This window comes from Xenopus tropicalis, chromosome 1 (genome assembly GCF_000004195.4).
Source record: "Xenopus tropicalis strain Nigerian chromosome 1, UCB_Xtro_10.0, whole genome shotgun sequence".
Taxonomy (NCBI): Eukaryota; Metazoa; Chordata; class Amphibia; order Anura; family Pipidae; genus Xenopus; species Xenopus tropicalis.
Window position 1 is genome coordinate 48,463,698 of NC_030677.2, and position 15,183 is coordinate 48,478,880.

Below are 15,183 nucleotides of genomic sequence, written 5' to 3' on the forward strand. Positions count from 1 at the left end.
AAAAGGACTTACATGAAGTGTTCCAGTAAATAATATCTCATAAACCGTTTTTTAAGAACTGCTTCAAAATATCACTTTTTTGCAAAATACCTTTTTTTAAAAATATATTTTGTATTAGCCCAGAGGAGTAGATAAATTCTTTATGAGATAGCAAAATGCTAAAAGCAACGCACACAAACACTTTTTCCATTGCACAGATTTTTTTCCATAAATTACTTTTGTAATATTTCCACAATTATTCCTTGTAAAGTAAGATGAACTGGAAAATTATATTTAAACCCTTATTTAAAACTATTACAAAAAAACTAATTAGAAAAAACACACTGCCCTTTAAAAAGTTGAGATATCACAAGCTTAATTATAAGAGAAGCTTATAGTTTGCCATTGAAAAAAATGTGTTTTTCCTGTAGATAAAATATCTTTTCTAGGAATAATCTCCTTTACTGTTAGACAGAGGTAATGTGCCACTCATGGCTGTTTGCATACAGAGACAGACCTGTAAAATCCTATGGCAGAAAATAGAACATTATTCAAAAAAAACAAACATACCTATTTGGTATAAATGAAATTACATTAAAATGAACAAATATATTATTGTAATTGTTTTACTTATATTCTGCCATAAACCCATAATATCAGGATTTATTCCAGTACTCTAAACTCACAGTTTTATTAGCTAATGTTTAAGTATAAGTTAGATAGTCACAATTGTATAAGATCCATCATGATGGGACTTTTAGTTCTATTCTTCCTGTGATCCATGCTTGTTCCTCCTTATTCAGACTGTACTTTTGTTTTATTTTATTCTTTTATCCCTGACTGCAATTTGTTAACATCTGAAGTTTTAAATAATGAAACTAGAGGAGTTACACTTCATAAAATATTCCCTTTTTATTGGTCTTTTCCTGCTGTGTCCAGTTTACAGGTTTCTTGATTAAATCCACTTGCGATACGCTGTCCCTTTTATCCATTAGATGTGCTGTTAGCCACAAATCATATTGTGACTCCTTCAGACAGTGCTTCATCTGCACCTACTCTGATTTACAAATGTGCTTCATATGATTACTTGCATGGCTATTCACTGTCATCATCATCATTCATATTATCATCATCATTAGGGTCCTTACGCAAACATTTTGTATAATCAAAGGTATTGCTTATGTGACTCTGATGCTAGCTGTACAAATGTAAAGATGGCATATTTAAAATATAAAGAAAGAATAACCTCAATGCGAGCAAGGAATATGGCACAGTTCATATGCAGCAGTCCCAAAGTCCCTGGATTTTCATGCATTTTTTGAGATTGTTCATGGGAAGTACAGGATGAATGCATTCACAGAAGTACCAGGTTTAATCACTATGATTGACTTTAAAATCAGTCTACATTTGTATTACATTGAAAACTAATATATACAAGATTTTGTATTTTACTAAATATGTACCTGTACAATCCACTGAATATAGGAAACAACATTGGCAAAATTAAAAGAAACCTGCCAGCCACACATAAAAAGCTGTATAATAAGGCATAGAGGAGGGCCAGGCAATTCCTTTCACTTTCCATTCTGCACTTCCTGAATGTCATTACACTACACACATTCCCCCTCCCTCCTCACACTTTATAACTGTGTATCCTGCACAAGAACATAGGCATTAGAACCCACATTTTGGCGCATATGCAAGATTTTGGGGCATTAGTAAATATGTCTTAATAGCAGTGTTGGTCATTTATTAACGCTGGGCAAAAATGCCTATGGGCAGTAACCCATGGCAACCAATCAAAGTGTTGCATTTATTGCTCTACATGCAGCTAGGCTGAAAAAAAAACTAGTCACTGATTGGTTGCTATGTGTTACTACCCATGGGCATATTTGCCCAGTGTTTATAAATGAGTACTCTGTCTACAAATGGTGCCTGCCTGCTTGCTGTGATTGTGAATGGCAAGACTGAGGGAAGCAAAATGTAAATAATTTATATAGTATAAATAAAGTTTATTTTGCTCAAATAACATGATAGGAAGGGCTTTGGAATTATTTCTTAGGGTGACAGGTCTCCTTTAAGGAACAACTAAATATGTGTTAGTGAAACCTATCTTCCACTGTTGCCAGTTTTTCGGCCCCAAGAATTCCAGAAATAATTCACAAAGAGAAAATATTTAGTAAATTCAACTGTTTGACAATTTTGGCTTAGTACACTTACAATATCTGCAAGACTGTTGTAATTAACAAACTGTAAAGCTCCATTAAACTACAGAGCTTGAAATTAAAAGTCATGTTTAGCCGTACTAAAGAAACAATGAGAAGTCAGCTTCCCTTCAAACAAGGCTCCAATTCCCACAATGCCATGCACACTCGTGGTATTCTCCAGTCTATAAAAAAAAAAAAAAAAAACTATACCCCCAGAAACAATACTAAATCAACAGATTATTATAGTTTATACTACTATAGAAAGTTTATATCATATTATTAAGTGACCAATTAAAGAATCTTCAAACTGGAATATATATATATATCAGTAAATATTGCCCTTTTACATCTTTTCCCTTGAGCCACCATTTGGTGACGGGCTGTGTGCTCCCTCAGAGATCAGCTGACAGGAAATAATGCAGCTCTAACTGTAACAGGAAGTAGTGTGGGAGTTTGTTTTTGTGCATTGTAAATTGTATGTACCCAATGGCACAGACTACTAAAAAGTAGATTTGTCTGAATATGATTTCAAAATGTATTTAAAATGGTTTATTTAGATAAACTAAGGTTGTACATATGAGCTGTTTTTATTGAGACCTACATTATTCAGGGGTATAGTTTTCCTTTAATCACAGACTTTGCAAGGCATTGTGGGAGTCTCTAGATAATGCTTCAATGGTATGACTCTAGTTCCCACAATGCCTTGCAACTTCTGTGCTTAAAAGACCTAAGAAGAAGAAGAAGATAGCAGGCTGGAGTAGAGCCAACCGACATGTTTCAATGGTATAAATAGTCAGGAAAGTCAGGTGGAATATTAAGACAGAAACTACATTCACCAGAAATTACAAGCTGCTTAAAACTGCATTCATTTTCTTTCATCATAAAAAATATATATATTTTCATTCTCGAAAATGGGTTTCTCGAAAAATAGCTGTATGTCATTTACTGAGGTAAAGGAATATGTTTTACATAGTTCTCTCATATCTATAGCAAAGTTGACTATAGCACATTGGACAAAGTAGCCATGATAAGGTCAGTATACTTATTAGTACCTGGCACCTGCAAAACCTTTATATTATAGGTTGAGCGCTTCATGAGTATTTCTTTCTCATAGGGCACATTTTCAAAATTTAAATTTAAATTTAAATTTTTCATTTTTTTTTCACTTGATAAATAGTGAAAATTAGTTTTAAAAATCATAATTCAAATTCATGATTTTTAGTGCAAAACAATTTGGAAAAAAACATTGATGAACATTATGTTTCAGGCAAATATTTGTCTAGTATCATTTACAGCACATTCCTGTTATTTATTCTGTTGTACTTATTTTCATACTATATTGTTCTTTTCATTCTCACTCACCCCAGAACCCTTTTAGGTGTGTATTGGGAGGGAAAGAGTATTTGTAAAGTCTCCCATTGGCCTGTCATCACTGCTCTGCCGTACATGTTTAGCAACACGATACAGATTATGGATCTAACAGGTGTTACTTTGGGAAATGGGATCTTGGGATCTGTTGTCCTCAAAGGTATGATAGATGAAGAAACTGAGAGATAATGTCTCATGAACTATGCACTAGAGGTATTCTACGTGTGTTTGTTTAGGGGCAGGCAGTTTCCAAGATATACAGTATAAAAGGAAATGCTGCGTATAGCTATATTTTATTTGGGTTTTGTCTATTGAAAATCTGTGATATTGAGTGGTGTGTTAATGTTTGTTTTTATAGATAACATTGTTTTATGGTTTATGCTCTCAGGAATAATGACAAAACTAAATCTGAAAATTGAATTTTTTGACGCTGTATAAAAATTATTTTTCATAAAGTAGACAAATAAAGCCAAATCAGGAATAAAGTTCATAACAAGGTAATATAATGAGCAATATTATACATTTATAAGAGTACATTATTTTTGTTAAGTTTAATATTAGATCATTTTGTTTTACCTGTCACTAGTTTTTAAGTTATTGTTTTATTTCCAAATACTGAAATACAAACAATACAAACAAAATAAAAGACATAAGTTGGCCTCACATGGGCCCATTAGGATTATTCAAAGTCATATTGAAAGTTGATGACCAATTGCACAGTGGCACCTGCCATTTGGGGACATCTGGCATAACTTGTTCCTTTCCTTTGTGGGCAAGCAATTGTAATTTGATCTGATCTGATATTGATCATGGTTATTTGATCATGGTTATTTAATTCACTAATTAAAGACAACATGATTAGCATTCATTAGTTCTGGCAAATGTATTATTACACGCTCTCTCTCTCTATAAAACAATTTATGGATATTGGGGGTGGCAGGGTGGTTTAGGGATTAACACTACTACCTTGCAACTCTGCGCTCATGAGTTTGATTCTGACCTAGGCTTTATCCACAGGGAGTTAGTATATTTCATCTGTGTGTGTTTTCTATGGGTACTCTGGTTTCCACTCCAGGCTGGTTTATTGGCTCCTAAGGAAACTGACCCTTAAGTGTATGTTAGGTAATTGGGGCCTTTGATTATAAGCGCCACTAGGGCAGGGACTGACATGAATGGTGTATAATCTCCTTGGAGCACTGTATGAACATGTCAGCGCCATATAAATAGCAAATAATAATAATTTCTTTCATAAATGTTAATGCTGAAGGTTCATATGACAACACTGATATTTGGATTAATACTTGCAGGCTGGAGGCTCTAGCCAAGGAAGAGCCTTTTTATCCTATAAGGATGCTGAAATGCATTGCCTATTTTATTTCAATATAAAAAGAAGTGAAATTTTTCTTATAGTCCTATTAAACAGTACCAGGGCACATAATCTACAGCTCTCCAGTTTTGCTGAATTGCAACTCACTTCAGACAGAAATCTGAAGGCTGAGCATCCCTGGACTAAAACGTAACCCTATTTAATTGTAAACAAACTCACTGTAATATTATAAAAATTTGTGCCTAAAACTGCTGTAAAAATGTTTTAAAAATATATTAGGAAGAAATAGCTGCTTTAAACTTGATTCAGTTCTTTTTAACGCTTTTCATGAAAGCTAATACCACACACAAGAATACTTCTCACCTCATTACCCCTCATAAAAAGCAATGATCCATTCAAAGCTCATACAAGATGTAAAAAAGTCCAACCTATTTCTCTTTGCCACAGGATAAAAAAAAAAAAGTTGCCTTTTTCTCCTTCCTTTGAAGTTGATCATTAGGATGCTTCGCAGATAAAAGAACTCAAACACTTATCTGCATAATCTCACATCTGACAAATGTTCGTGTTTCGCTCTGTTCATTTAATTCTGCGTGGCTGGCTGCTAGCGTCAGTAAGTGTATTGTGATGTTTTAATGTCTGAAAAGGAGTTTTCATTTAGCAGCATGTATACATGCTTAAAATAAAGATAAATGAATGTGATGTGAAAGATGTGTCTTAAAAACCTCAAAATCGAGGATTTTACTTTATGACATCATTTGTATTTTTATATGGTGCAGGGAATTCATAGCATTGCACCCATTCAACTGGCAACATTTGCAAATATGAAGGGAGTTTTAAAAAAGAAAGGTAATTATGCTGTGTTTTATGTGTGTTTTTATTCATAAGTATCCAGCAATGTACTTTGTTTCCTGTGTAATAAACATAAGAAAAAAGCAAAGCAAATGTGAATGTTTTCCTATCAATTTTTTTATGACGTGCCCAGTTTAGCTTGATCTTCCCATTATATCTTTTCTACAATGAAAACAGTACCAGGCTTCAATCTTTTCCGTAAAGAACAAGTAGCATGTAGCCCAACCTATATATCATTTAGCACTGTAGATGCTAATTTGGAAACAAAGTTAGAATGTTAATCATCTGGTAAAAGTCGCATTATCCAGAAAGGATTCCGTATTACAGGAAGGCCATCTCCCATAGACTCCATTTTAATCAATTAAATCAAATTCCTTTTTCTCTGTAATGATAAAACAGTGCCTCGTATGTAATCCCAACTAAGATATAATTAGTCCTTATTGGTGCCAAAACAATCCTTTTGGGTTGAATTAATACTTAAATGAAAAGCAGATCCAAACTAAGAAAAGACCCCATATCCAAAAAACCCCAAGTCCCAAGCATTTTGGATAACAGGTCCGATATATGTAATACCTCCTCAAACCAAGTAATAATTCAGCTGCTCCCTTGTGTCCATGCACCCCTAACCTTGCACCTTATTCAGCTAAGCATACTCACAAACAGGGTAACAAATACCCTTAGGAATAGATGCATGGATTAGGATGGATGCAACTCTTGCTTTCCTCTGCATTATCTATTAGCATGTGAGCCTGATACAGCAATACTGTGTTCTATAGTATCCAGATAGCAGCTGAAACTGAAAGTCTGAGAGTAGTAGAACAAAAAAAATGTAAATATTTGAAAATAAAAAAAATGAAATTTTACAGATGATTTATTAAGAAAGGAACGGGGATTGGGTATATTGCTTTTAAACAACACCTTTTTTGACAATTGCATTTTTTTTTTTAAATAAAAAGGTTGTCAACTCATGATTGTGAAAAAACCCAAACTTGAATAAAATAGCAAAAATAAATGAAAAATTGGACTGGCGCTGATGTTATCTAGAAAGCTCTAAATTATGTTAAGACCATCTACCATAGACTCCAATGTAAGCAAAGTATTCTATATAGCAGTAGTCATACTAGAACAGGACAGTCTACTCGATCCTAACTAAACTGCATAAATCCATATTGGTGGCAAAACAATTCTACTGGGTTTATTAAAGTTTAAATGTTTTTTTAGTAGACTTATGGTATGGAGATCCAAATAAAAGAAAAACCATTTATGCGTAAAACCCCAGGTCCCAAGCATTCTGGATAATAGATCATATACCTCTATATTATAAAATTGTATATTTTACATTGTTAGAAGGAGTTCATACTATTATTGCTTTATTCTCCTCTGCCTATGAGACGATTTCTATAGACAGCTAGATATCATTTTTTATAAGTAATTTTGTTGTACACGTGAAGCTGCTTTTTATGAAGCTCTTTAAACTTTAGAAATGTTTTATTCTTGAACAATAATTAGGTGGCGATCCAGGACAAGTTACCATATTATCAATACTATTGACATCCTGGCCCATAGTAAAAAAAATAAGCACATCTGGAAGGTAAGCCAGAACGAAGGTTTGGAGCAGAAGCAGAAAGTAAAACATTCATTAAAACATGTCATTTGTACATAATGAAAAGCAACCTGTATTTCTGAATTAGTTGATTTTGTTTGTTATTTCATTAACCACTTAGCATTTTTTGCATTTTGTTGCTTATACCCGAGCAACTATAGTATTTAACCAGTAAAATACCTGTGGCTTTCCCAGAAGGATTAAATGTATTGGTGTAAGTGTTTGCTTGATCACTGGGGCATTGCTTCTCTTTACTTGCTTTATGGGGAAGCAAAACATAAGATGGTAAGTCCACAGAAGGAAAAAAAGAATCCGTTGGACATAATAAACAGCACAGATCTTATTTTTTTTGTTTACAAACTGTAGAAATATGAGCTATAAGTAGCTATGAAAAAACATCCTGAGAAATAAAGTATTTCTCTAAGTGCATGAACACATCCAAATGTATCCAAGTATTTATATTTGGGTATCGCATGTCTGATAATGTTTCAAATGTATCTGTTTTGTGCACTCGGAATAAGGCTTTGCAATTAAAGGGAATTCGGTCATTGCCCGGAATGTTTACCTTAACTTTGCCTTTTATGTTATGACCTCCTTATTAATTGCTTAGAGATCCTTATTTTAAGGAATCATGTGATTTAATAGAAGAAGATAAATGGACAACACATTTTTAGCTTTGATTGTCAAATGATCCCTTTAAGACATTTCATGGGAATACAGATGTTTTCATTTATACATGTGACTGTTCTGATTTATACCTGTATATGTATTGTAAAACAAAAAATAAAAATTGTGTCCGCTTGTCCCTTTTGCCAGTCATGGGCCAAAAGAGTAAATGAAATAATATAATGAAACAAACGGAAAACAACTGATAGGACGGACCAAAATCTGTGCAATGCATTAGAACTGCTGTATTTAATAATAATGAGGTGTAATTATGTAATATGGGTGCATGAATATTTATATTATTAAAGGGAGCCTGTCACCCTAATTATTCCAAATCATATTTTATCATGTTAGTAAGGCAAAATAAACTTGTTTCCTTCAGTCTTGGAATTCATAATCACAGCCAGCAGTCAGGCACCATTTTGTGAACAAAGTTATTGTAAATAAAGGGGAACTAAACCCTAAAAACGAATATGGCTAAAAATGATATGTTTTATGTATTGAATTTACTGCACCAGCCCAAAGTTTCAGCATCTTAATAGCAGCAATGATCCAGGTCTGTTAAGAAGCTAAGCTTAGGGGTCCTCGCAAATTATCAAGCAGAAAATGAGGTTGGCCTGTAATATAAACTGATATTACAGGGCTGATTATTACATTCTGATGCTAATTGCACTGGCCTCAGAGCTGCCATGTAATGTGAATCTAAATAAATGACTAATCTGACATATATTGCGACATTCATAATTTGTATATACAGTATATTGTGCATTGGTCCCTAAGCAAAGGAAAATACCTTGTTCTTCCTAACATCTGAGACAAATTTTGCCGCCCCCCCCCCCCCAATCCACCCTGAACATGCTCCTAATCCAATACTCTGCTTCTTATGTTATATAAGCCATGGTCTTTGTAAACTTTCTTCAAATACACTATTGTCCCTGCAAGCCAAAGACTAGTAATAAGTATTGAAAAAACACTCAATACATAAATGTGGTAGCAGAGTCACTGTATGGCCCTTTTGAACTTTGAGTGTATTTGAGTAGTTGTATGAAAACATTTGGGAATTTCCCCTTCTCTATTTAATTAAGTACTGTATACCCCATTGCTTGTTAATAAGTAAATGTACAGAGAAAAGGGCTGAGCCTGTTGATCCTTACATATCCTGTAATAAGAAGCAACTGGCACAGTAGAAAGCATTCCTAAAATAAGAACTCAGGCTCACTAATAACTCAGAGCTGAATTTTATTCTGGTGCTAAACTAAGCACTGGTCTATAGTTTTGCTGGAAACATAGAGTTAGTTGCTTTCTGCGCTCTAGTCTGGATAAGGCACAATGCTAAATCCCCTGTGCAATATAGTGCTGCAGCTTATAAATGCATCCTTATATTACACTGAAATACTGGGTTGTTCCAATTCATAGAGGCAGTAGTGTCCTTTGGAGATTCTAACTAGGTTATAAAATATGAATTTATAGATGATTATTTTTTAGCAATATATGTTAAATGTACATTACACATGATGTCATATTTTAACACCAAATAGCCCCTTCTGAGCTGTACATATCTCTAAGATGGAGTCATGAGAATCCTTTTTGAATGCTTATTTTATGATTATGACAACAGTTATTTTGTGAACAAGTAACACTAAATTCTCAGCCCCAAGCATATCAAATGACTGAATAGCTAGCAAAAAAGGAAATAACTGGAGCACCTGACAGGACTTTGTATTTTGGGATTCTTTACAACAGCTTGCACCTGCACTTGGGGAGGGTGGGGAGAAGTTTCACCGAAGGTGAAAGTAACAATTGTATTTAAAGCACTTTGATAGCATCCAGATCTCCACAGATTCATGAACTGTTACACAACATCTTGTCTCTTTTTAAGATAGACTATAAATCACTCCCTGTTTAATGGATGAAGATGACACTATTAGTGGAAATGGAAGTATTGCCGTAGGATTTCAGTTCCAGCAACACAACTTGCAGGGAGACCAATGAATTCGAGCTCAGAGGCATTATATAATAACAATTCCAGTTCGCTTGGTCCTACTTTATATATCCACTGTGTTCTCTGAGAGGCAGGACCCACGGTAGATTAAATGTGGTATATAAAAGTCAAAAATGTGTTCTGTTACTATAAAACCCCAGTCATATAAATTAGCAAAAACAAATATGGCATAAGTGTGAGTAATTCTATAAAATTAAATTTCCCCAGTGAAACAAATCAAACAATGTCTCTTTTGGGTCATCCCACTTTCACTTTCTTGATTTTTTATTACTGTTATCCACAGTCTGCTTGTAGTTTTCCTTATCATTTTATAGTTAACGAGGCAGGAAATTGGAAACGTAGTGTTACATGTTGTGCCAAAACTGTTTTTCTGCCAAGCCAACAACATTTCAGCTGAAAGATTACTAGTATACAAGCAATCTAATACCACAGACCTGGAACTTCTGAACAAGGGTTTTGCAGATAATAGATAAAGAAATCTTTTTTCAGATCAAGCATTTGTGGTGACTAAATATACAAGGCTGTTGGCTGAGCAAGTTATGTGTGATGCAAAATATATGGGGGCTGTGGTTCCTAAAGGGCCGTGCTGTAAAAACAAAAATCTTCTCAATATTATCATCGTGTTTTTGTTCTGTGGATTTACTGCAGGGTGTTTCACTTTGCATTAAGACTCCCATTATGTGGCAATTCTATTTCTACAATTACCGTATATACTCGAGTATAAGCCGATCCGAATATAAGCCGAGGTACCTAATTTAACCTAAGAAAACTGGAAAAACGTATTGACTCGAGTATAAGCCTAGGGTGGGAAATGCAGCAGCTACTGCTAAGTTTCAATAATCAAAATAAATACTAATAAAATTACATTAAATGAGGCATCAGTGGGGTATATGTTTTTAAATATTTATTTCACAGAAAAACAATAAACTAGCTCTGTAAGTGAAGAAGAGGGTCAACAAAAACAATATGGTATCAACAATGATACCTTAAGTGTACTACCCCCTTAGCTCAATCAGCAACCAAGCTAAAACACAGAGTTAAAATCCTTCAAAACTATATATAGTTTATATAGAATATAAAGTGCAATGTCTAGTGCAGAATGGGACAGGTGAGGATGGTAGATGAACATGCATTTTGGAGCAGGCCAGGGCACTGGAGGGTCTGGTTGTGGGTGGCCACAAAGTACAGAGGGTGCTAGTATGGAGGGACCCGACTCGAGTATAAGCCGAGGGTGACTTTTTCAGCACATTTTGGGTGCCGAAAATCTAGGCTTATACTCGAGTATATACAGTACTCTGTCTCCTATAGCCCTTTCTTTAAAATTTTCTTTTTGTTTGTGTCTTCTATGTCTCCTCCTCCTTTTTCCTGTCTGTGCATTTTGGCGGATTTCTGTTCTGCTCTTTTTATAGTTGCCTGTACATTTGGAGTGTAGATTGGAAAGTATAACTGGACTGGTTAAATAAAGACTCATGGATAATCTTGGCAAGGAGAATATTATGATTGATAAAATAATGAAGATGGGAGAGAATATGCATGTCTTAGTTTTCGAAGTATCAAGTATTTGTAAATATTAAGTAGCACTAATGAAGTATGGACACATGAGGCAAATAGTTTTATGGTGGACATGACAAGACTTTGCAAGAGATTAAATGTGGGAAGTTAAGGACAATACAGTCAAAGCCATAGTCAAATAACACCCTAACGGTAATGTCCAACAGAACGTTTTGCCAACTGCATGATTTTAGAGGAGATAGAGGAGAATTGCATCCAGCATTCTGTTTGAAGGGAAAATATAAAAAAATAAGATGTGTCTTTTATGCCTAAGGAGCTTACCCATATGCAATAAAAGGCACTAAGTTTGCCCTGTAGCAGTAAACCATAGCAACCAATATGATGTGTGTTTTTAAACAAACAGGTGGCCAGTAAATTCCACCTACTGATTGGGTGCTATGGGTTACTGCTTCTAGGCAAACCTAGTGCATTTTATTACATAACCCCCTTAGTGTTTTCATGAGAAACTTCAGGCAACTACAGCAATGGCAGTATATAGATTCAGGTGAATGGGAGAGGACTTTACAGCTAGTCACTCAATCACAAAAATCATCTTAAATTTGGATCATTTGGCAACAAGCTTGGGGATTTTTTAAATTTTATTCCCAACTTGGTGGGATTAACCAGAAATGTGATGATTAACGTTCTAGGTGAGACTGCTACATTTGGCCGCTATTATCGTGCAACACCCTGAAGAATTTAAAGAAAAAACAGGGGCCGCATCTATTCTCTTGGATACCGGTTAGATTGGAAGGAGGATAATGGTCCAGAGCATTGTTCAGGATATCCCAAAAAGTAGGGCTAAATTTAGAACTCAAGTGAGGTGTGAAGTATGTGACAAGAGACTGAAAGTATTGTTGCAGAAGGTTTTAAAGGTGCAGTGATAGATTTTCTGTTGCGCTGAAAAATAGAGTAATAGGTCCACAGAAATAATGTTCTCTGGTTCTTTGACCAACGTAAAGCATGTCCACATCACTTCACTCTACAAGGGATCTACTGCATCTCTACACGTGTTGTAATATTGGGATCTAGTGAGGGGTGAAGTACAAACTGCATGTCAGTCATTCAAGGCAGCTAGCTAGAGTCAATCTTGGAGGTACAGTAAACAGAGTCAGAAAAAAATGGATATGTGGTTAACTGATGCCCTTTGTAAATACAGGGACATAAAGTATGGTGTCTGGAGTATTTGCAGAGTCAGCCTGATAAGCAACTGGTGCCAATGAGAATGGAGGATTTATATCTAACTGGGAATAATGAGACACCCCCATATTGTTGTGGAAGCTAATGAGGTGGTGGGCAAGTCCTGAACATGATGGTAGAAGAGTCTACTTTCATTATATAAAATGTAAAATAACTGCTATGGATTAGCCATAGATATTACCTTCTTCTGTCTTTTAGAGCACTTCAAGGGTCATACACTTTCAAGATTTAAAAATGTATGCATCCAACAGCCTAGAAAGAAGGTTAATGTATACATGCAACAGAGTTTCTGTATGATGTTAGTAGCAAGCCTACAATGACAAGAAAGCAGCAGACACTGTTTTTGCAGCTGTGTGTACATATTCATAAATGTATTTAAAGAGCACTACTTGTAATATGCACAAAGATTAAATGCCATGTTTTAAGAGTCAGCAGGGAATACTGCTGGTAGTATCTACCACCAGTAGAGAAGGTTTGTCCTGTAGGGATGGTGTTACAAGTGAGAACATTTACAGGTCGGGCACAAAGTTTACGGCCCTGATTACATGACATGGAGAGTCAGGACCCCCCCCCTTGCTGGGGTAACTAAACTCAGCAACCTCCAGACATCAGATTCATGCCAAGTCAATTAAAGGAGAAGGAATGGTAAAAACTAAGTAAACTTTATCAGAAAGGTCTATGTAAATATAGCCATAAACACTCACAGATAGTCCTCTATCAAAAGAAACACAGGATTTCTTGTCCCCTTTTTTGTAAACATGTTCTTAGGGTATCTGACTTCCTCTCTCATTAAAAACCTTCATTCACGGAGCCAGAGTCTGCGCAGTTCTCTCCTCTCTCCCTTCTCCTGCTCCCCCCTCCCATAAGAATTCATAAAACTTGCTCCCCCCTCCCTTAGGCATGTATAATCTGAGCTATAACGGTAGCGCTATACATCAGGAAGCTATAAAGACCAAGTTAAAATGGCAGCTGCTATCTGAAACAAACAGAGGGAGCTTCTAGAGCCCTTTACTCAGGTATAGTAAAGCTTTCAGCAGAATAAATATAGCATTCTAGGTGGCACTAATGTGGCAAATATATTGGCAGTAAAATTCCAAATTGACTTTCCTTCTCCTTAAAGGAATATTTGACCACTCACCTGCCCCTTGCACCACTGCTCTTAAGGTCTAACAAAGAGAAACAACAAAAAAAAAATTAAAAGATGTAGAGCACTTACAGCTTACCTTAAAAAGCAACAGTCGGCTTCATACTAAAAATGTATTTCAAGGTGAAATGAATCTTTACTAGTTTTAGACTGTGATTTTCTACAAAGAAACAGCATAACACACTGTGACCTTATCTGTTCATGTGACTTAACCCAGGACTTTCATTTCCGTCAGTATTTTTCTCATTTTTACTGTTAAACCTGCTGTGCATCCTGCTATATTTATATGTTATAGCAGTGCCCATGCTGGCCTACGATTAGTTGGTGCAGGCAGGATTGTCATCTAATCCCAGACAAATTCCAAGAAATTCCATTTTCATATTACAGACTAAAGTTATTTCTGATTGACTTACTAAACAATGAAGCTTGACAGCCAATTCACAATCCCGCAGACATCCCATTTATGGTGACTCATGATAAATCCCATGTTAGAGCATCAGGTAGGTATATGCTAAGGCATCTCATAAATCTGGCCTGTTGGCACTCCAGGTGCATCCTTGCATTTTAGATTACGTAACATTTGGATTTTTTTTAATAATATGTGAGCGGGTAACTTTCTGAGCTTTATTTAAAATAGAAGAGAGAAAGAAGAACAGGGAAAATGTTATAAATGATAGATTATCCACATGCACTAGATGAATCATATGCAGTTTCAGATTATTAGCACAACATAGCAACTCGTACTGGTTCAAAGGCATTGGCCTACCTTTGATTACTAATGTGACTCTGCTGTTGTGTTTGTGCATGATACAATAAACTGTTTATATAGAAGACCTTTGTTATAGGTTTTAAATCTTCTGTAGTTGCCAGGTTCTAAAGATCAGTCTGCCAGCTGGCAGACACTGAGGTGCTTGTGTTCTAGTTGATTGAGGTAATTAACAGTCAAAACTGTCAGAAGGTGACAGCAAGCAGAAAGCCCTTGCCCTGAGGTCACAGCTGGACTACAGCAGTATGCTCCTGAATTTGCAATAAAACTAATAATGTCCATCATATCGCCTTTACATTCTTTCATGGGATACAAAGAAAAAAAATAATATTTTCGATATAATATATATCTATATATATATATATATATATATATATTTGTTTTGCTATTAACATTAAAAAGGCACTGACATCAAAAGCATTTTAAGCTTAAAATTAGTTATAACCAATGGAAAGTACAGCCAAACTGGACCTACATCTGCAACATTATGGTCCTGGAACATGATTTTATCTGCCAGAATG